Source organism: Lepisosteus platostomus, chromosome 10 (genome assembly GCF_059453375.1).
Source record: "Lepisosteus platostomus isolate fLepPlt1 chromosome 10, fLepPlt1.hap1, whole genome shotgun sequence".
Lineage (NCBI taxonomy): Eukaryota > Metazoa > Chordata > Actinopteri > Semionotiformes > Lepisosteidae > Lepisosteus > Lepisosteus platostomus.
In genome coordinates this window covers 53,474,302-53,497,365 of record NC_142620.1, presented here as the reverse complement: position 1 = coordinate 53,497,365, position 23,064 = coordinate 53,474,302, and the positions used below count along the sequence as shown (strand labels likewise).

The 23,064-nt window shown below is 38.7% G+C and overlaps 2 long non-coding RNA genes across 4 annotated transcripts in view; one reads left to right on the top strand and one right to left on the bottom strand.

Annotated features, from left to right (window-relative positions):
- The window catches only part of LOC148654055 (uncharacterized), a 64,818-nt gene extending 53,860 nt beyond the window's left edge, over positions 1-10,958 (bottom strand). Inside the window, exons 1-2 of the long non-coding RNA XR_015924938.1 lie at positions 10,896-10,958; positions 4,200-4,260 (exon numbers count right to left, since the gene is read on the bottom strand). This is a non-coding gene — a long non-coding RNA (uncharacterized LOC148654055). The remainder of the gene's footprint in view (positions 1-4,199; positions 4,261-10,895) is intronic.
- A 3,516-nt stretch (positions 10,959-14,474) lies between these two features.
- The window catches only part of LOC148654054 (uncharacterized), a 55,785-nt gene continuing 47,195 nt past the window's right edge, over positions 14,475-23,064 (top strand). For all 3 annotated transcript variants that reach the window (XR_015924927.1, XR_015924926.1, XR_015924928.1), the window contains exon 1: positions 14,475-14,825. This is a non-coding gene — a long non-coding RNA (uncharacterized LOC148654054). The remainder of the gene's footprint in view (positions 14,826-23,064) is intronic.

The following is a 23,064-nucleotide window of genomic DNA, read 5'->3' as shown; positions in this document are numbered from 1 at the left end:
TGCCCTGTTCAAAGGGCCGGTTATTGTGACAGCCTGGATTCCTACTCTCTGTGGTTGTCGGGCCTAATTAAAAGTAATTCAGGGAGCGCAGTGGGGCAGGGCATTGCTCCACAGGAAATTATGATAGCAAATGTCTTCCTGTAGAGTTCTGCACTTGGCACTACAAAGTGCCTCCAGCCACAGTTACCTGAATAGGGCCGAATCAGACCAGACAGCCGCATCATCCTGCTTCTTAATCTATTAGAGCAATCCACAAGTGGCAATTGTTGATTGCTAAAATGAGATTAAGAGGCTCTTCAAGTGAATTTATTTTCATGTGAGAACAAAGGAAGAAAGAGAAGGGCTGGCTTGAATCACACAGCCAGAAAGCCTCATGAATCCATCCTACCACAAACGTTAGGATGAAAGCAAGCAGGTTCCTTATTTTTCCTGCAGAAATATGCAGGTGATTGCTTCGGAGACTGACAGCAGACTTATCTCATATGAGTAGAAATACCAAAAAAGAAAAGAAAGAAAATCCAGTATTTACTTTTTTCCCCCCCATACAGGGATTGACTGCGTGCTCCACTGTTTCAAAAGGAGGGCGAGTTGTCTTGGGTCCTTGCAACGTTTCTGCAGCAACAGTCAAGTGAAGAGCGCATGTGAGTCTTTACCAGCATGCACAGCAGCAGCAAAACAAGAGCAACGCCTTGCAGCAAATGACGCGCAGAATAGGAAGTGCTGCTTTTCCGAGATGGGAGGTTACAGATGAAAGACTGGCAAAGACACCTCAGGCTTTTCTGTTGCTGTTTACAGTTGTTTAAGCTGTTGCAATGTGTTCCATTTCCACACATCCCGTGAATCTGTTAGACACTACGTGATGTGGTACATCAACAAACCGACACAGTAGGCTTGATAAAGAAAACAGACACAAACTCATATCTGCCTCTCTGCTCGTGAAGGGAAACATTAGTCTGAGCTGCTCGTAGACGCGAACCACTACAGGCTTATGAACAAAACCCTTTAAACAAAACTGTGCCGGTTATTTTTCCTGCTCATTTCCAAGAAAGATCACTGACAGCTACAGTTCTTCAACCACAGTAAAAATATTACAGGCATCACATGTTATAATGCTATAATGGTCTTCGCTCCTTTTAGGACTGGTGTTGAAGACGAGCAGCGAGAGTTGTTAGTGTGCTGGGCCTCTGTTGCTCTGACTAGAAACAGGTTTATTCAGCTGTTGACTGCTAAGCCTCCTACAGCAGAACAATGGCTTGTGATCTGCCTTTTATGGTTTATTAGGAACTGCTGGTCCGCTCCACAGCCTCGGTCAATGATTAACCAGACTGAAAACAAACTACACAAGGCCTAGCTGATGTTGGAGGAGGAATGAAGGCACTTCATTAAGGGCATTACGGGGAAAACCTTTTCTTCTCCCGGGCTTGTTCAAAACTTTTCAGGTCTCTGTTTAATCACATAATTCTCTTCAAGTGCCAAGAGGAGTCTGCTGCACAGCAAGAGGCCTTTAGACACATGGCAACTTGGAAAGATTAATTATATTTATCTTCTAAAAAATACTTAGCAGAAAAGGGAATTTGATATCAGACTGTTTTATTTTCCTCTTGTATTTTCTAAGAGCTCCTTTTGATGCTATGCCGTTTTAATTTGGGGATGTCTGTGTATCCCACTGCTTTGTAGGCTTTGATATTTCCAATAGGGTTAGGGGTTGAAGTCTTAGGTCTACATTTGGGGCTTCCCTACTGCACTGCATAGCTACCCATCTTTGTACTGAGTGAAGTAACCTTTGAACCCAGGAGCCTCGACAGAATTTCAAAATCTATAATTTCCTTTGATGTAGGCTTTTCTGAGGAGCTAATTAACAGAGTTACTAAACATTTAGTTTGCCAATAAAGAAGTCTCCAGTAGCACGGAGGTGACAGCTACTGTTTGCTTTATTTGTGCATAAAGGTCTTTTTTTTATTTAGCTTGTTCTGTCAATCATTAAGACTGAAAGGTGTTTAGGCCTGGGGTACCACGAATACAATATTTCCTTGTGATTGAACCTTATGCTACTTTCAGCTTCAACAAAGTATTCTTTTGGATTCTCGCATTTGTCATGACATGACATGACAGCATCTCTTACTCCCAGATAAATGCAATTTTTCCTTAACTTTATTTCCCATTACTTTTTATCCTTTTTTTTTAAAAGCAGACACAAGAAAAATCTACTGCACATATACATGGCAGCGCATCATGGGGGTTCTTGTCTACAGAGAATGAGAAACGGACTTTTCCACAGCCCACAGCTCTTCTCAATTTACTGCGCATCAATCTCTCCAGCTCTGAAGATGTGAATACAAGAGCTGAGCCGAGCTTCAAACAACTTTAAAAAGGGTGAAGCAAAATCCCTAAAAGTACGTTTCTGGACTTCAGATAAGACTTTCGTCAAATACCATAAGTGTATGCACAGAAAATAATTTGATAAATTACTAGAAAAAAGGAACAGTTAAAAATGCAAAGAATATAGAAATGGATGTAGTTTAGATCTGTGATAACCTAATTAGTTTCACTATTTGAGTTCAGTTCACCTTTGCTGAAGCAGCTGGACAGTCTTTATGAATGTCTTTTATTATTACATTGATACATTTGACGGCAAACTGATAACCATATAGCCAAAACCCAAATGCCCTCTTACCATCTTGAGAAAAGCACTGTACAAAAACCTAGTCATTGATGGGGTTGATCCAGACTTTGGATGAGGAATCATTATTAAAAGCAAATCACCTCCCATCGTAAAACCGATAAAAGCCCACAGCTGGAGCATTCCACAAAGTTGGTCTTAAGAAGCAAGCTTTAATCTCATTTTTCATTTGAAAATGAAGATTTGATCCACTGTTGTAATAGCTGCAAAGTTAAGGGGACATCTACAAGCTCAGCCAGTTCCGGTGTCAGCTGCTGCAGTTTCAGTGGGTATCCTTGAGTAAGACCAGGAGTTTACTAGCTAATATGAACCGGATTTGAGAACACAACAGCTCTACAGTCAGTGATTGCCTCAAGGGGACCTAAACACTCATTTTGTTTTAGTCTTGGTGACCGTAGAGCTACCTTGTCCTATGTATTGTGAGTTCTGCTCAAACAACCCTGAGGTTTTTAAATTCACTCTTCCTATCACACCTACAGGATTATAGTTCCTAATTGATCAATCGACTTGTTGCCTCCTTGCACTAATTAAAAGTGCAAGCAGTATAGCAGCCCTTACTTAAGCATTTAGAAACCTGATATAAATATATTGAGAAGGACTAATATGAGCAAAAACAGATAAAGATCTATAATAGAGTAGATTTTGTGCTTACATGAAGAAAATGTAAAATGTTTACCACATTTACTTCTTGTCATGGCTGAATTCCATTGTATCTTTCTGCCAAACTGACTAATACCACTCATATTACTCATATTTAGCCTGTTTATCATACAGTTAACTTTTTTATGTTTATTTTACAATTCAAGCAATGAATGGGTGAAGGGACTTTTAACAACCTTTTACCAATTGCCTCTTTTCATTCCACTGAGAACCTGCTCATTTAACAACACACTTCAAGCACATTCAACACGAAATTACCAACTTCAACTCAAAATATGACCAATTATCAACATTCTCACTGAACAAAATATTTACACATTTTTAATTTTCATCATCATCCGATCCCTCAGTTCATACTTTTATCTAAGGTAATTCATTAAATATTTTATAAAATACATGTCTAAAACTTTGCTGAGTGCAGCAAAATTAAAGATCCAAATATGCCAATTAAAAATGCAGATTACATAAAATGCATTACAGAAGCTTACAAAGCATGAATTATAAATGCAAAACCACAAAACAGGCTATTGGGAGTCAGAGCACACACTAATCCCATTTAGAAATGGGAAGTGCTTTTAAAGACAGAGAACAGGAGGCATTACTTTACACAAAGAGTTGTGGGAGTGTGGGACAAAATATCAAGCCATACTGTCAAAGCAAATACCATGATGTACTTCACGTAATTGGAGAAGCCAGTATAAACCAAACCAGATGAATGGGCAGAACATTCTCCTTTCTCAACAATGTTATGGATGGAATAGCCTGACCCAGAACAAGGTGACGTGGGACAGGAGAGGATGATACCAGCTTGGTAAAAAGTATAAGGTGTGACATATAGAAATTACCTTTTTGTAATTACCTTTCTGCTGGAACACCGGCACTTTATTAAGACAGCCTCTGCTGTGACCCTCTCTCTCTACCTGACAGAAAACAAACAAAAAAAATTGCCTGAAATGAATGCACTTCATCCAAGCAACAGTTTTACACTGTAAATATAAAAACAATACTTCATGAATTACAGTTCAATAGAACATAACAGCACTCCTACTGCTGCAGTAAGTCCTAACAACTCACTGTTTCACTGAAGCAGATTACCTCGTTTCCAGAGACATAAATCATACAGTGTAACATTTGCTAACAACAAATCAATAAGTTCAGTCCTTAAGATAGATATTATTTCCCTGCATCTCCAAGACTAATCTTTCTTCATGTCCAATGTTGAACAGATTGTCTTGGCCAGCGTGGCTGGTTTTCAGGGTGAAGCAGGAAGCTCAAAACTTTAAGATGGTGAAGGTTTTTCTGAAACAGGGTGAAAAGTTTTCTGTGCTGCACTATACTGTAAATACAACATGATCTGTGAAGAGCAGCAGTGAATCTGTCTTGGCAAAGTGGTGTGAATAGCTTTCTGGCAACCTGAAGGATTATCTGCAAATCAATATAGAGAACGTGTTTAGAAAAGAGCATGACCTCCTGTGTATCCGAACCATCATAAATGCCTTCCTGATTGTTCCTCAGCCCAACAGCACCATTGGGTGGTAGGAGTCTGGAACAAGCTACCCAGTCGTTTAATTGAAGTTGATACCCTTGCTTCTTGTAAGAAACTGCTGGATGAGATCCATGGACCAATTAGCTACTAAAAAACAGGCTAGATGGGCTGAATAGGCTCCTCTCGTTTGTAACTGTTACAGTGTTATTATAATTTCCAAGTGTTTGGCAGTTGGCAACAAGAGTAGCCCATTTTGGTTTACTTTGGCTTTCTGTGATGTCTCTCCTGGTGGACTGATGACTGAGAGCATCTGCAATCCTTTATCCCCCAGCTGCCTGAGCAGTAGTGATGAGGAAAGGTACTAGCGAGCCACTGAAGCAACACGTTAATCTCCCTCAGTGAGCGAGGCTGTGCATTAGAGAGCCATGGAAGTTCACCATGTTGAGTCCCACAGGAAAGACTGGTGCAGCTCCATTGTCAAAGATAAAGCACCCTACCTGCCTGTCCCTTGCTCTGGTGAAGAGCTAGCCGGCTCTAAACCCAACTCACATTTCATTGGGCCTTGCATAGTAAGGTGTACCAGATAGAAAATCTGAATGCTCGTTATATAAGCGTAAGAATAAGAATGAGTGTGAGAGTGTCCTAGTTACCCAGACTATGGTTGCCTGTAAGTCCCCCAGAGCTGCAGAACTTTTAAGGAATGTCTGAAGGGGGCAGGTGTTTCAGTGGAAAAAGGAGTTCCTAATACATTCACAAGAAAAAAGTTAATTCCTTTGGGCACAGGGTATTAAAACACAGGATCAAGCGATTTCTAATTTTATCCAAGCCTGACAAAATGCAGTGAAACTTTGAAAATGAGCCACATACAGTACTCTCAGCCTTTTTACGTAATACTTAGAGAGCTGTTTAGGTTTCAGAGCAATTAACACAAGGAAGTAGTAGTCAACAAAATTGCATTAAAAAAAGAAGAATACTCAAATACCAGTTAAAGAGAAAGAAATACTCAAATACAAGAGAACAAGTAAAGGTTTATTCCATGCAGAAAAGAGAAGATTGGAAACACAACGTTCAGGCTGTGGAGCCTTCTTCAGGTGTGAGGACACCTTCCTTTACAGCCTACGCATGCTGATGCAGCTTCCTACTCGAACTTACTCAAATACTAGTTAACCAGTATTTGCACATTTACACTGGTGTTGTAATCTGGGTTCTAATTTAGAAGTTACCATGTTGCCAAAATCAGCAGCTCTGCTGCAAACCACACTGTACGTTAAACACAAATCCACTTTCTGAGCTTGCCACATTGACAAGGAAGGAAGCACAACTAACAGGAAAACACAAATCATGTAAGGCATCTCAAAATAAAAGATATTTTTCATATTTTGTAGTACACAGTTTAGCATTTTACTGGTTTTACATTCATATACCCCAGATGTAGAAAACATCTGAAAAAACCTTCGATTTACTTTGCTGTTATGAAGAAACCACATGACAGAAATGTCACAATCATTTAAACCTGGCACGAATGCCAAATGTAACTGTATGAGGTTCTTGGGATGAAAAACACAATGGTTAATGAAAGAGCCAGTGTTCTCGAATACTTCAGAGATTTTATTTTGGCCCATGTTACACTTCTTGTTCACGAGATTCATTTGCCTGTTCAGAAGCTTTCAAACGGTGTCTCTAGTAGCCTTGACATGTTGTTATTAGCCTGCTGTCACATACTTCAGAGTTCATTTGTAACTTGATCTAGAAACCAATCCAAATATGGGGCCCAGGTTTTATAAAGTATTCTTACCCTTATGCAAAAACCAAATGCTTTATGCTGACCATAAAAAAGGACTGGCTTCAGAGGAGCTGTTGAGGTTCTATCAACATTGTTTTGCTGAGCACACAAAATTAATTGTAACTTAACAATAACTATATAGCACCTTTCATAATACAGTTATTTGTATCATGTACAAAAAGTACAGCAAATGTGGTAATTCTCACCAACACAATTTGAAATAAAGAATGCAGTGTAGAAACATAAGAGCATGCACATTACTAGTATCCTGTATAGTTAAGCCATGTATGAGATAAAAAAAATTAAGTGGCAATAATCTTATATCCTGTTTGATCATTTAATGAAAATCTTATTTATATTCCAGCATACATTATAATAATGATAGATTCCTCTGCACCAAAATATTTGTAGTTTTTTTTTAATCCCATTATTACATTGGAAAGGCACAGATTCTTAAAAGGTTTAATTTCTTTCTCATCCTACAGATTCAGCAAAAATAAAACAGAACTGGTACAAGGCCTCCTGAAATCACTTAGCTTGAGTCAGTCTCGTCTTTATATAGCATACTGGATTAATCACTCCTGAAGGAATCAATGCTTTACTGCAGCACTGTTGTATGTAATAGGTTCCCCATGCCCCTGTGGTAGAGAGCACATTAACAGCGCTCATTGTTTTTTAGAAACAGCCAAAATCACTCTCATGCCCTGCCTTTATACATTAATAGACCAGGTAAATAATGTTGCAGAAGATGTTGTTTTCCTCATCCAAATACCACATTTTTAAAATTGAATTTTCAAAAATCATTTTTTAAAATATAAACCTTCCATCCTATAATTACGCATGACACCTACATCCCTTCACTGCCTCCTTTTGTAGTGTGAATCAAGCCTAATGAGTGTTTAAGCTCTGAGAAGTCAGTAGTGCTACATCATTATTGAGCAGTGCTTGACAATATTCTGGTCGGCAGGTGTATTATTGATTGCTACTGCAGAAAGTGTCATTTTCAAAAGCAGTGCTGAACAATGTGCAATTTAATAGTTGTTCTTTGCAAGAACTCAATGTCCAGCACATCATTTTGTACCGTTTCAAGACACACCGGTCGCTGGAAATATGCCCAGTCAAACGTAAAAAAAATATATTTCAAGCACTGAGACCTAACTTCAAAGCTTTAAGATTACACAAAGAAACCATCTGACAATGTCAACACTGTTTCCCAAACTATGAAATAATATCTTCCTTGAAATCAAAGATATATCTTCCCTCTTTCTGAATAAGGCAAAACTCACTTAAATAAAGACATTTTTGCCACAGATATACTGCATGTGTCTCTGTGTAAGGAATGGAGGACATGAGTAAATATTTCTGCAATCGTCTAAGACAAAAGAATAATTTGGATAAAAGGTACAAAACTCCACCATAGACTGAGGACCAAAGCAGTGCCATTTGCTAGAACAGAAAACCAGTGCAAAGAAGAAACAAGCAGAAACTAAACATGTTACACAAAGATCCACCCATGATAAACTGCAATTCACAGAATGATGAGTGAAAACCTTTTTAGTAGCAACAGATGAGAAACACATCTGTCAAAACTTCCTGCAGAATTCTTCTGATGAATTTAAAGCTATGAATTAAAGCTTTTAAGACAAGATTTCAACATGTTCGCACATTTATATTACAAAATCTTCACATTATCAAGCAATTAGTTATCGGTTTACTCACTGGTAAACTCCATTTTTCAGATAAGTGACTGGCAACTTTAAAATTACAAAGAGACTACATATTTCCATCCATGAGAGAAAACAATTTAGGATGAATGAACAATTTTCAAACATAGTGGATATAACACTAAGTTAGTCTAATAGGTAGTCTGTATTGTAATTCTTAATTCATTCATACATAGAAGGGTTTAATTCGGCTTGATTCTGGATAATAATGGAAAGAATGTGATCATTTTTCCTAACTCAGAAAAAAATCTAAATAATTAAAATTGAGACAGTACTAAAAGCTTTTTAAAATGATACTGAGAAAGCTGACAGAATTAATAGAACATCTAAATATATTGCATTACAGTATATGTCCTAATACAACAAGAAAATAAAAATAAAAATATAAAAAATACCAATAGAAGCACATAGCATAGGTAGGCTCAGCTGTGCAGTTGCTACACTGCCAAAAGTAGCTGTATTACTTTAAACCTAAATGTACCTTTTATTCTAATGTATTCACTTGTTTTGGCATTATTTGGCAGTTAATGCTTCCTAAAGATGAAAGTTTGTGTGGATGATTTAACATTTAAAAATCTGCATGGTAGTGTTGCCCTTTTAATCAATGAAAAGTGAAAGTACCCTAAAAAGCTGCACAAAAAGTACATTCCTATAAAAACACATGATTCAGTGGCTGATGTTTAACTAAAAACATCTGACGACTGTTTTCAATGTTTAGTACTGTAGCGAGGAGGCTAAAAAGAAACACTTTTCAACACTTTTAAACTTCAATGGCATACCACTGAATCATATTAAGTTCTTCTTCTCTGCTTAATGTTAAAAACAATGAACCGATTCTCATTAAGAAATACAATAAAACAGTGGAGGCCCCAGCAAAAGTGTAGTAAATCATGCTCTTGTTGAAACTGGGAGGCTATGGTTTCTGTTACCAGCACAGAACTATTTCTAGGGTCACTGTGCTTTCACTTACGGAAGATGCGGATTTCTATGTGCTGCGTTATTGGTAACAGCACAGTCCAATTCCATATCCATACTTGGTGGTAGCTCAGTGGGAGATATCCACACAAATCATGCACATAAAATTTTGGAAGCCTGGAAAATATTTTAATAGTTTCCGTACTCAAATACCAACAGTAAGCTGCATGTGTGTAGTTCATGGTCTTAGGTAGCATTACTGGTGCAATTAAATGTGAAACACTGGGAGGAACATGAGGGGGGAAAAGCACAAAAAAAGGTTGTAAACAAGCAAAATGACACTTGACAACTTGTAATTTATGGAAGCTCAGTTCAAAGGCATAGACATACTGTTTAACACAGTGCGAGTTTTTTTTTCAGTGTGTAATCCCAAAGAGTGAAAATAAAACATGAGGTACCAGGCATTAAAGAAGCTATTCACAGACTGTAAATGCATCAAAGCATTAAGGAAAAACTTAGAAGTCATGACTTCAAAGTCCATAAGGAAGGACGAGCACTCACTCCCTATGTTAGCAACATACAGCAAATGGAGATTCCGTCTTCGATAACGTTTCTCAGATCTCCATGAATCGGGGGGCTTTTTAAATCGTGACATCATTATTATAGTCATGTGAAGTTTTAATTTACTCGTTTGACTGACACATTGACGAAGTCCTCAGTATCTAAACGAGAGTACAGCAAGGAAAACGCCCAAGACATCTGCGGGGGGACGACATCTTCAAATGAAAGTAAAGGAAGTTAAATGTGTTAAAAAAACAGGGGTAGTTTACACTTTGTGGAGAAATACTACCCAACATTTTACACAAGCGACTACAGACATCCCAAATCCACCGGAAGTTCCAGGAATCTTCCCGGAAATCAGTGTCCCCTCCCTGACTCCCGCAAGTGATCCATAATTTACCTGAAATCGCCCCCCCCGCTTCCAAATGTTTCTGTTGGCGACACCCCCATTCCAACAAATCATCAGCGAAGAATTTAGTTATATAACATGACCTTGAGGCATCTGAGAAAGTGAGATTATTCAACTGGACTGGTGAGTTAGTATTTATAGTATCCATCAGCGAATTATTTCATTATATAGCTGTGATGGGGTTTTTTTCCAAGTGGGACCTCCCTCCCCCCCAATCAAATTTTCAAAGTTGGGTAATCTGCAACAACAATTTGAAATTATTTAAGTAGTAGAAGACACAATGAAATAGTGAATTCAGCGTCGAGATCGCGATCTGTAGGAAGACGTAAAGGTCTGGAATTTGGCGGGATGACCCTACGGAGAGCGCGGCCGGCAGATTTGCAAAAATCGGGAAAAATATCAGACAACACACAAACTGTCAGCATCACACTCTCAAACCCCCAAAAAAAAGAAAACACTCCCCAACATCTACTGTTTGTCCTGAGGTGAGAAAGGATAAATTACTGTTAATATATCGATATGAAAACGCATTTTGAAATATTTTCGTTTCCAACTATACAGTTCAGGCGTGTGTCTATATTAATTCCATCACAACCTAGTACATTGACATCCAGTTATTAATATTGCTGTTTTTTTATGTAGTCCGGTTTACTTTATCTTTATTACGTAAGACTTACCTGTGTGCCCAGGTGAACACTCCGCAGTTTATTCTGCATTTTTTCCTAAACCAGCAGGTCAAGTGGACAACCAAATTATTACCCGGAGTTTCGAACCCAGACTGATTACAAGTCACCATTCTTTTATTTATTAACTTGGTATATCTTAACCGGCATCATATTCAGGGTAGTGATGTTTTATTTGTACAGTTGTTTAATGATAAAAACATACATTTTTCATTTGATATGAAAATGTTTACTTACTTGATGATATAGATTGCTGTTTACGTTAGAGACATAAGGAGAACAAATCCTTCTGGGAAACAGAAATGACTTCCAGGTCACCACACACAAGATCATGAGCCACAAAGGTAAATACAATTAATTACCATAAGAAGAATGCAGTACATTATCAATTAATAACCTTCCTGTGTAATACCTTTTCCCACTGGGGAACTGGATATTGTAGAACGGATTCTGTAATTAGGGAGAGATGGTCCCAAGTAAGCCAGCACACTTGTATGATACAATACACTACAGAAGGATTAATGTTCAGCTGTTATTTATTTGACATAATATATTGCTGCATGTTGAGACATCACAATGAGAAATTAGAGTTAGACATAAGAATATGCATGTAAAGGTTATGCTTAACTGCAGCAATTTTAATAAAAATTAAACACTACCTCACACTATCTCTGTCGCCTGAGAGTATCGTAAAGGTAATTAAATGAGTGTCCCATTTTCCTCAAATGCCCTATGTTTTTCGGCTCCTGCCTCTTCCCGTTTCCCATTGTGAGAGGAAAAGAAGTGAAACCGAAATATTTCCAAGGAGAAATTAGCATGCCTAGAGGCTGGGATGAAAATGGAAAAATAGTTTATTTTTCCTTTATTCTGAGTACTACATTGTGCAAAAAAAAATTAACAATAATTGAATTGGCTAGAATTGGTGCTGTGTGGTAAGAAGGATAACGTGGGATAATGGTGGGGGACAAAACATCCTCAGGGGTACGATTCAATGCCATGGCCCAAGAGCGACGTCAGTGAAGCGGAGTACACATACACATTCCTGACCAGGCGGCTGCATCCCGTCGCATGAACACAACGACACGCAAGCATGACCAGACAGCAAACGTCCTTTCCCCACAAGCAGCGTGGAGTACACACACATGCTCGCGTTGCAGGAACTCTAGCCCACTTTTTTTATGTTTTCTTCTCGGTTTGCTTTTGCATTGATTTGCAGTGAGTTGGTTCATAGGCTTTCAGCAGTTAGTTTTTTTCGTTTTTGTTTTAATTTGACAGCGTGGCCTTTCCCTGCGCCTCTTGTTTTCCACCACCGCAGTCCGTTACCCACTGAAGTGGAAGAGCACAAGTCTGTTTTTCTGTCCTCCGCCTGTCCACCCCCCAAAAAAAAAAAACACTAGTCTATTAACCACTGGCACACTAAAGTTGGGGAAATAAATACCCAAAGTCCGGCCAAAGTATCTTAATTTTGCCCCAAATGCGAGATATGCTGTTGCCATGGTGATGGGGAGAAGACTGTGGCGTCCCTCCCAGCTGTTGGGAGTTTTTGTGTGTATTGAAGCTGCCTCCGTGCTGTGTTCCCTTTTGAGGCTGCAGAATAGCGTCTCAACTAATCCGTGAAAGTTGCCGCGCTCTGAACCAGTAGCCAAGCTTTTCCCACTGAATCGGGTCCCAGGGCCGCGCCGTGCTTCACACATGACTGCCCCTTGCCCTCCCCGCTGAGCTGAGCCTGTCCCCTCGCAGCGCGGCTGATCGCAGGGGAAGGCCGTTTCCCCCCGGCGGAGCTCAGCGCCGGGGCCGGGGGCTCTCGCTCGGCCCTGCCCTTTGAACACCCGGCGGCTCTGACAGTTTTGTCTCCTTTAAAAGCCCCCCTAGCAGCCAGCCAGCAAGCGAGCCCAGCCCAGCCCAGCCGAGCCGAGCCGAGCCACCGCGACGTGCGTTTTGTTTCCCGGGGAAGACATCAGTGGCGTAAAAGATCCAAATGTGCATCTGCCATTTTTCGGTTTCGTAAAAAAGAAAAACAAAAATGCCTGGCGTGTTATCATTGACCGAAGCTGTAGGTGTCTCTCCCGAGCTCTGGGCCAGGGAGTGCCGATGCTAGCAGTGTCGGCACTCCCATACTGTAGCAGTTTATTCTTCTCTGAGGGCAGACCAAGGTCAAGAGGTCGCGGAACCACAACATTTACCAGGTTTCTCACCTTTGCCACAGGCCTTTTAACTAACAGAGCGCATTTCTGAGGGGAATGGAGAGTCCGACACTTGACTCCAAATAACACAGCTGCTCTTTATGGCCAAGTAGGTCCATACAGATCGACCCAGAGGCTGCTTGTTTGTAGATCCCTGTGGCCTGGTGCTCTTGTGAACACCACCTGAGATGTTCACACCACCTTTATCTCCAAAGTCACTTTAGTGTTGATAGGGTGGATCGTTCAGAATCTGCCATCTCTTCGTGGGTGTTAAAATCCGAACACTTCAGGAAGGGCATGTCCAGTACCAGACACAAGATACAGAAGCCTAGGGGTTCTGTGGGTTGGGTCATCGTCATAACAGATCTGCAAAGTTTGACTGAGATGCAAAGATGCAATGTTTATTCTGTTTATTTACGTTACTTTCAAGAAGTAATTTTAGGTATGTTAGGTTTTAAGGAATTGTAAGACAATTTCGAAGTATTCAAAAGGCTCCCCACCTTACTGTGTTCTGGGTATGTACAATGTAGTTGGGGTTTTAATCAAAGTGGTCAGTCTCTTTGATTTTTAATGGAACATACAGACTGATTATATTTCCATAATCACTGGGAGCCATGTAATACCTGTAAATCACGTGTGTACCATGTGAAGCCGAATCTCCCGATACTCAGAAGACACAGTAGAGGACGACTTTCCGCTCATGAGCAAATACAGATTCTGTGACTCTTATATGTCTTGGCCTTAGTGAGCCCCCTGTGCGAAGAAGGGAAAGACTGCAGAACACAAATCATGACGAGATGTGGGAAAGAACAGTGAATCGTGGTGAAATCCCTCGTCAGCCACAGCAAAGTAGGTTTAAAGAGTTTCAGCATGAGATAGGAAATGCTGCACAATTTCCTGTGATAATCTTTTATTAAGGACGTTTTTCTAATACTGATACGGTAGACGGCCCTGGCAGTCTTTCTTAAGCAAGAGCTCATTCCGTTTCTGTGGTGATCAAAAGCTGTATCTGTGCTTACAGTATGTCTTTAAAGTGTTGGACATGAATAATATGGCTTCTGCAAGCCAGAAGGGGGCACACTGCTCACTCTTTAAAAGACTGGTCCACAAGTTAGCCCCCCCAACCCCCAATCCCCGCACACCCCCACCCCCTCCATTTTTAAAACGAAACTAAACTCCCGTTTAAACAATGCCTGATTTGGGCCCTTTTTGTTGCCTTTTGAAATTTTTTTTTTTTGCATTACATAATTTCAAGAGAAATTGAATAATTAGCGAGAATGAGACCACAGCCATTCACAACGGTACTTAAAGAGAGAAGGGGGGGGGGGGGAGAACTGAAAAAACTCTGCTTGGCTTCTAGAAGGGCAGAAAGACCCCCTTGAAGATAGAAAGAAAAGTGTAACTTTAGCCTCCCAGCTGTATGTCTCAATTCATAATCCTAGCCCGAAAAATCACCAAATCCTGCCACTCCCATGCCCTATAATGTGTCTGTAAGGCCAGGACTCCTAAGGTTTACTCTGCAATTCCACATCTTGCTTTAAGACAGAAGGATTAGGCAGGACCCATTTAGTTTAACACTGAGCAGCTGCCGTACACTCATTTTAGCAGAGAACTCACCTGGCCTTTTTTTCCTGCCAGCCTACCACTGTCCTCCCAGCAAGCACGGCCTTTCTCCATCGCAGTCGCCGCATCTAGGGAGTCGACAGTGCCTGAAAACCAGGGGCGACGCGCACGCAGCAAGGTGAGTGATAACCTGTGTGGCCATTTGAACCTGTCAGAGTTCAGTCACCACGCCAAGCTCTTGTGGAAAGACTGCTGGTCAACAGAAAGGAGCAAATGTGCTGCTCCCAGCCTCTGGGCCCTGCAAGGTCTGGTGTTGCAAGACTCGGGAATAATGTTTGCTTCAGATTATATCGACCTGTATGTGTTTGAGAGCGGGCTTCTTGACTTCAGGTTGGAGTTTGCGTTTTTAGCTCATTGTTAATTGCAAAATTACACTCAAGCAAGATCTTAAATAATTCTAAAGAAGAAAGACACGAAGTGGTTTATTAAAATTGTCTGTTGCTCATGAAAGGAGACTACAGGATTTTATTCTTCCAAAATATTCTGTCTCGTGGACGTTTCTTGATTATTTCTTTCATTCAATATCATTATTTATAAATACAAACACATATGAACATCAAAATTGGTCTGTAATGTTATTTGCTACAGACATCTCTGCAGCTATGGTACATACATGACTTCTTCCAAAACTAATGTCTCCAGGATTATTTATTTTCATAAAGCATACAGGGAAGAGAAAATTCTCTAATTCTGAGGAAACAGATCGACCCAGGAAATATTACTGCTGAAATCTATGAATTTGTAAATGGACATTATAGAACAACTTTATGCCTTTGTGCATCTTTTTGTGCTCACATGTGTGAGTGTATGGATACGAAGAATTTATAAGTGACTTACTGGTAAGTCGCTAAAATATGAAGCAATGTGGGCTTTATTTAATAAGGTGAAATAAGGTGAAACCTAAAACCAATCAGCCTTAGCTACTACCGTTGCTATACTGCAGGCTGCACAAAGAGTAACTAAGGAATTACTATAAAACAGTCAGATATAATTAAATTCACATAAAATTAATTTCAAGTCATAAAAAGATTACAAGTACAGACAAAGCACAACATTGATTTAAGAAGCACACTTTCAACATATTCCCAGCACAACACAACACAACAGTGAGGAACAAGCTACAGCGCATAACACTGTCTTAACCCGGGGTGTAAAGCTGTTTATAGGAAAGGAATGTTAACATGTTCTTTATGTATCTAATTAAATGCTGAACTTTATGAATAGTGACCTTAATACAATTATCATTTTGGTGAAAATCTGTTACTGTCCAGATTTGTCTGGCTAGTTCATTACCACACTCTTCCTCATGGTTGGAGATTTTTTCAAGTGAGTAAGTGAAAGGTCAAGTGGCATGTGCAGCTACAGAAATACTGTATATGCACCGGCTTTTGTGCCAGGTCTCATCTTCAGTGCTCTTCTGTGCTCAGGATTCACGCGCACAAACACAACTTCATTTCTGCTTGACTTCTGCTTGGTGGGCAAATATTCGACATAGCCTGGATATCCCCCAGCAGAAATTATGCCCGGAAGATCCTGTGATCATGGCTCTCTTCCTCTCATGTCGGCCAGACTCATATTTTAGGAAGCGGGTATCTCAAAGGTTACACTACATGTGAATGTGCAGTGGGGTCCAAAAGTAAAAAAAGAAAACAAGGTGAGGCATTTTGTGTTTAATATTGTTTGAGACAATATTATCAATAGACATTTGTAAAATGACCACTCCGAATGTGATGCACCTCTACCAGAATTCATTGTTCTCCCTAAAAACAACACTGTTTTAAGACATTGTGGCTGAAAATAGAGCTTTTTTCCGGGCTCTTATATTGACAGTCCTCCATTATTGACTTGTATGAATCCTGTCAGGATACATTTGGGCCAAAACACAAACTGGTTAGATTCACACAGCTGTGCTGCAATACAAGGATTAAGGCAGATATTCCAGTTCCAGTTTTATAGGCTGCATTTTCAAGACAAAAACTTGTCCTTCTTTGAGGACAGTGAAATACAAATTGTCATATGCGAGCGTTGTGAACATTTGTATAAGACATTTAGTGTTTGTATGTCAGTTTTTTTTGTGTGAAGAAAATCTAAATCTCTGAGTTAATGTTTTGCCTTCTCTGAATTGAATTAGATCTTCTTTTTCGGGATCTCATTAAAATGAAAGAAAACAGAAGAATGAAACAAAACACAGTATACATACCGTAGGGTGTATGCTCAAGAGTTTCCTTAGAATCAATTTAATTGCAGATGCGGATCTCAAAAGACAGAAGTTTGGAGTACCTATTAGCATACTGGGTTGTGTCCTGTTCATTCCTGCTGCTGGGACAGTACATTAAAACGATGGCTTCTTACCCTTAAAAGACACTGCTTTCATTATGGCCTATTTATTTGTAAAATATGACAGCTTCATATAAAAGTCTCTTTGAGTCTTTTGTTCTTGAAAGCTTTTACAGCATGAAACAAGCTGAATATTCTTATTTCTGTTTTTCATGGCTGGGGTTTAACTTAAGGAAACATTTTGAAAGCCTTAGATTCATTTTATTAATCTGTCAGCATGAGATAAAAAATGGAGGAAAAAAGTCCACTGATTTTGAGATGTCTCTGTGCAGAAATTCTGCAGATCCTGGTCATTTGTATTGTTTGGACTGCAGTGATTTACAGGTCCAGCTTGGAATATGTGTCAGATACACACTATATAGCCAAGAGCTGCTGAACTGCGCAAATTCAGAAGTTATGGGTAATAATCATTAAAAAATAGAAGTAAACTTCAAATATCAGCATTGTATGTCTCAACTGCAGATTACCAGACTGGAGGATAATGCAGTTTCTTGTGCTTTTTTGAGACAAGTAAATAGTACACTACTTTCGAACAGATAATTTTCCTATTAGAAGACAGCTCCTATTTGGACAGTTTTGTATTGTTTTTAGCCTTGGTGATGGATGGGGAACAGTCAACATTTTTTTTGTTAATAGCATGAAGGAGAATGAAAACTTCTGACCTAACACTGGTTAACATGTGTAGAGCAGATGGCACATGTCTGCTCCACATGTTTGAAATGCTTCGCATTTCCATGAGAAAGAAATGTTTAAATAGCTGACAGTTTTGATCAGGCCTCTGTCTGTTAATTTACTCACATTTCATAAAAACATTATTAGTTTGTAACGTATTATGATACATTCATAATGCTTTTCCTTGAAGATGCAAAAGCTGTACTGTAAATAAAAGAAGCGTCCGCCAATTAGCTTTCAAGTGAAATAACTAATGATCCTCTCTGGGTTTTGAAGCTGTGCTTAAAGTTTCATACACAAAAAAGATCACAAATAAATAAACACAAGAGCTCCTCAGAAGCAGATGGGTAGGAAAATGAACAGACAGCAAAACTACAATAATTATTGCTTTCATGTGTTTTAAATTTAACTAAAATATTATTTTATAACAATTACAGTTATTTTCTTATTTGTCTTACCATTGATGGTGATGAGCATAATAATTCAAGCTTTTTCTTTTATGTCATTAAAATATCTAAGCAGTTCACGTGCGGTTGTTTAACATTTAATGCATGGTTGTATTAAAAACAAATCTCAAATTAAAAAAGCTATATATTATAATTGCTATACTATATATGTTTTATTATTAATATTGAATTAATTATAATTTAAATTCTGAATTACTCCTTTGTCTGTCTCTTACATTTTCAGTCTAATTTCCAAAGTATTGCTGCATCTAAACGCACCTACAGTTAGAACACTGGGATTTGTGTTTGTGATTTTATTGTGATATATTGAGGTCTAAAGTCAGTAAAATTGGACTGGACGTTTCATGTCTGTTAATGATTACGTGATATACGTTATCTGACTCCTAGCTACTTGAGCTTGTCTGAATTTTGGTCACTTGTGATGATTGATTTCGGTCTTTTCTGCTAAAATAATGTCTTCTTCTTCTGGATGTGTGTACGACGCTTTGATTCAGGTAAAACTGCTCTAGAGAACGGATAATAAAACAGTCTGGGTTATGTGTACAATAGGACAAAATTGCTTAAAAGTCATTTTAGACTCGTCGATGTGCATTTCATATATATTAAGACTTTGCGGCATTAAAAAAATATTTTTTATGCTTGTGTTACATTTAAAGATGCACTCTTGTTCAAGGGTTTTTAGTATATATATGCTGCTAAAGAAAATTTAATTAAAAGAAAGACAATCATGCACTTGCAGAAATAAGTTATTCAGGGCAGATTTTTTATGGAAGTATATTTTGTCTCGAATTCGCATTCACGGTATACTATTTTAAACGTGAAGTCTTTGTGTGTATGATTTTTGGTGTGAATTTACCATGGTTGTGTTGTTCATGTTTTAGATACTGTTATGGACTTAAAATGTATTGATCGACTGGCTTGGTTGCTTGTCAGCTATTGATTGACTGGTATAATTCCTGTATTGATAGTTCTGAATACCAGAACCATAGAAAAACTGAAATCGCAGCAAAATTAAATGCACTTTATTTCCCGACTATCGTTTTGAGCTCAACACTTGATTTCGTAACTGAGTGAAGCGTGCTTTTTTAAGTTAATGGCATCAGAAAACCCATCAGTGTTGAAAACGTTGTGTTGTAGCTTTGCGAGTTCAGTGTTGTGGCCATTGTTTTGTTTTCGGAACCTCAGGAGGAAAACACGTGGGACTGTTTCACCTTTCTGTCATCTTTTGTCTTTGAATTGGACTTCTAATTGGATCAACCTTTGAGTCTCAGATAGGCTCGGGGTCCCTTATGGCCACAGACCATGCGCAGGCCCGTCGTCCCCACAACACTTAACAGCTCTTGCCTTCTTCATGGTGACCGAGAACTTCTGAAGGTGACCGACTTGGGAGAGGTTTTGCTTAGAGCGTGATGTTCACATGCAAAATAAATCACTTGCTTTCATTCCTTGACACGGAAATCCAATGATTCACTATGTAATCTTTTAAAAAATTAAACTGAAAAGAACAATAAGTTTAAGGATACAGAATGACACCCCACCAAGAGATGAGTAATAGAGACTGCTTGGTTGTGAACTGGCACTGCTTCCCAGCCAATATTATTAATATATTACTTGTTTTTGAAGCACTCACCATGACAAAACCAACATGACGACCTTTATTTAAAATCCAGTTTGGAGAGAGAAAAGAGGGATTCAAACAACCGACTTGAAAAACATGAAATGAATCTGATTTAAAAGCCCACGCCCGTTCAGCAGATCTGGAAAATGCACTTAATATTTCTTCTGTTCAGGATGAGAAATGGGGCTCGTTTATTGAGGTTTAATACAACATATGCGGTTTAAAGCTGGTTTACAATTGGTGAGGGGGTCTTGCAATCTTTCATCTTTTTGGAAAACAAAATAACGGGTAGAAACTGTTGGAAAATAATCACGATTCAAAGTTTTCTACACTTGGCAGCACAGGGAAACAAAATGGCTGTAAACACCATATTGAGATGCTTCATCGAGAGAGCTTTGGGGTAGATTTTCTGTTTTCTCTTAGATTTCATACCGTTAAAGCTTAAACATATTTTTATGGAAATAAATGATATAAGGACTTAAGTAAATAAAGATATATCGATATATTGTTGGATATATCCAACAAGCAATAATAGAGAATGCTGTATTTATTTTGACCCTGACCTTGCTCTATCACATCTTCATAGACTTTATTTTCAAATGTTTTATACAAAGCTAAATATTTCTTTTTTTTTATAACTGAGGGAAAAACTCACAGTTCCTCAAAATCTCACGGTAGTGCGATATACCAACACTGTGTGAGGTAGCGGCAGTAACTGCTTCCAGCACTGTTACTCACTGATGTTCTGTTCAATCTATGCACACTGTTTGAACCCCATTTCAACAATACTGTACATTAGCTGCTAAAGAGGAGACAGTTCTTTTTATCTCCAGTACATCTGGTCATAGAGCTATTTCTCTAGGGTTTTATGTATTTTTCTTAACCATAACAGAAGCCCTTAAATACAAAAATGCTGGCCTTCACTACTCTTTTTTTACCACAACTATATAGCTGTTCTCTTATTTCCTTCTCTCCATGTTTTTTTTCCATGTTGGGATGGTTTTTCTCACTTTGGATTGAGAGCTTTTTGTAAAGAAGAGCACACTTCGCTTTGACAGATGACCTCTTTCTGGGTGTTTTTCAGTATTTGAATACAAAACACCTCCAGCAGAAGGGCTCGGGATGAAAGGACAATCCCAAAGCTGAAGTGAAGGGGGGAAATTATCCAATATGGCAGTGGCGTACACCAAGGAGGACCGAGGCCTTTAGCAGAAGGGGTCATAGTTAACAAGAACACTAATCGTCGGAGGTGAAGAATACAGTATAAGCACATAAGGAGAAGGAAGAAAGAGGTCTTTGGAGCCAAAGAGCAAGCGATTGTTATATAACCTGACGTTTTTCGTCTGAGATTTTAGTTTGCTCCCATCCCCTGCGTGGGACCTGTGATCTGCTCTTTACAAAATTGGTTTACATTATATAACCAGGAAGTGGCTGCCAATATCCGGCAGCCTGTTTACTGTGGCAACCCACTGGCGGGGTGAAGTGTCTGGGTGCAGTGCAGGTCATCGTTAGCGATCGCGCCCCAGAGACTGGTCGCTCGTGTGCTTAGGGCTGCGGTCACACTGTCAGCAAGAGAGCTCATCCAGAGGTTCCCCAGGAGTGATGTGGGGTTGTGGGGGGACAGAGTGATGCTCTCTAATACAGTAAAGCCTATGATGCTACAATATGTTTTTTTTATGTAAATATGTAAAAGAGATTATACATAATGTGTATGTGTAATCATATAATCAGTATAATCATAAATATACTGTAATGTATGAGAGATCATACATTAAAAATAATTATTCATACATTTATTTTAAGTATCCCAAGTATTGCAGCTTAGAACATGCTTGTGTTATTATTTTTATGATACCAAGCTTTATTTCCTTGTCAGAAGTCAGGCTTATTCACTGATGCCTGTCTGTTCCTATGTACCAGCTCAGGGTACGATGTAAACCCCAATATTTCACTGGCTCACCATGGTCTGTTTAGCAAAATTTCATTCTTGATAAAAGCATCTACTTTTTTTCTTACCAGAGTTACTAGCTCATTATATTAAGTGATATATTAATTTCTGCAATTAATAAATAAAGTTTATATATAATTCAACAATTATTTTAAAGCCTGGCTCCAGCTTTGAAAATTTATTAGGGATGTGTCAGGGAACAGCACAACACAAAAACAGCTCCATGATACTGTATGAATCATGCAGCGCACAGAGATTCATCAATACACAATTTGTCACTGCACTCTCATCTGATGATATTAGCCAGCTCTAATTTAGTTTACAAAGAGGTATATTAAGATGAAAAAAAAAGAATTTTAAAATTCATGCAGAGACGATGCAATGGCATTTCACTAAATAATAAAACATTATTAAATTTTAAGCACTCTAAGATAGATTACCTTGTAATCTCAGGGTGGAATTTCAAAGTGCTAGCTAACTTTCCTTCTGACAGCTGATGAGCAGTTGGGAGCAGTCAAAAAGCTGGCTTTCATTAAAAAAGACAATCAAACCAGAGGAAAAACAAGCATGACTGATGAGCACAGCCAGATTAGCATTACCTTATATTAGCACTAGTGAGATGAGACCAAATGAGAGCTAAATAGGGTCTATGAACCTAGGAATTTTCTCTAATAACTGTTCACAAACTCACAGACACAGTGGTAAAGCGCAAAATAAATAATTCAGTGGCTGAAGATAGAAACTTGAGCACAGAAACCACAGAAATTGTAAGTTTGTTCTTATTCCTGATAGAATTTGTATACATTTAAAATCGATGGAAGAATATCTAATCAATAGCAAATAAAATAATTATTGTGTTATATTATTAGGACAGGTGTGTGTATATTACTAATGAAGTTTCAGCCCCAGAAGGGTAAAAATGTTTCTTTTTTTCACTTTAAAAATCTGAAACGTGCTTGTTTTGACTTTTTTTAAAATCTGTGTTGAGACGAGCACAATGTAATGTTTTTTACAGGTCACCTGTCTTTATCTGTATTTGGCTGGGCTATGACCAGTGTTGAGCAAAGTTACTTTTAAAAAGTAATCTATTACAGGTACACGTTACTTACAAATTAGTAAGATGTGAAGGAAAATAATTTTACTGATATGTTGTAGTTACCATGATCATTCTCAAATCTAAATGTATTTAGCTGAACTGAAGAAACGTCTAAAATACACTGGGACATGCTTCCCTGCTCGTTAGCACTGAAGATTAAAATCAGGTCAAGATCTAGCCAAAACTGTAAGAGAATGAGAGAGTGCACTGCACTGAAAG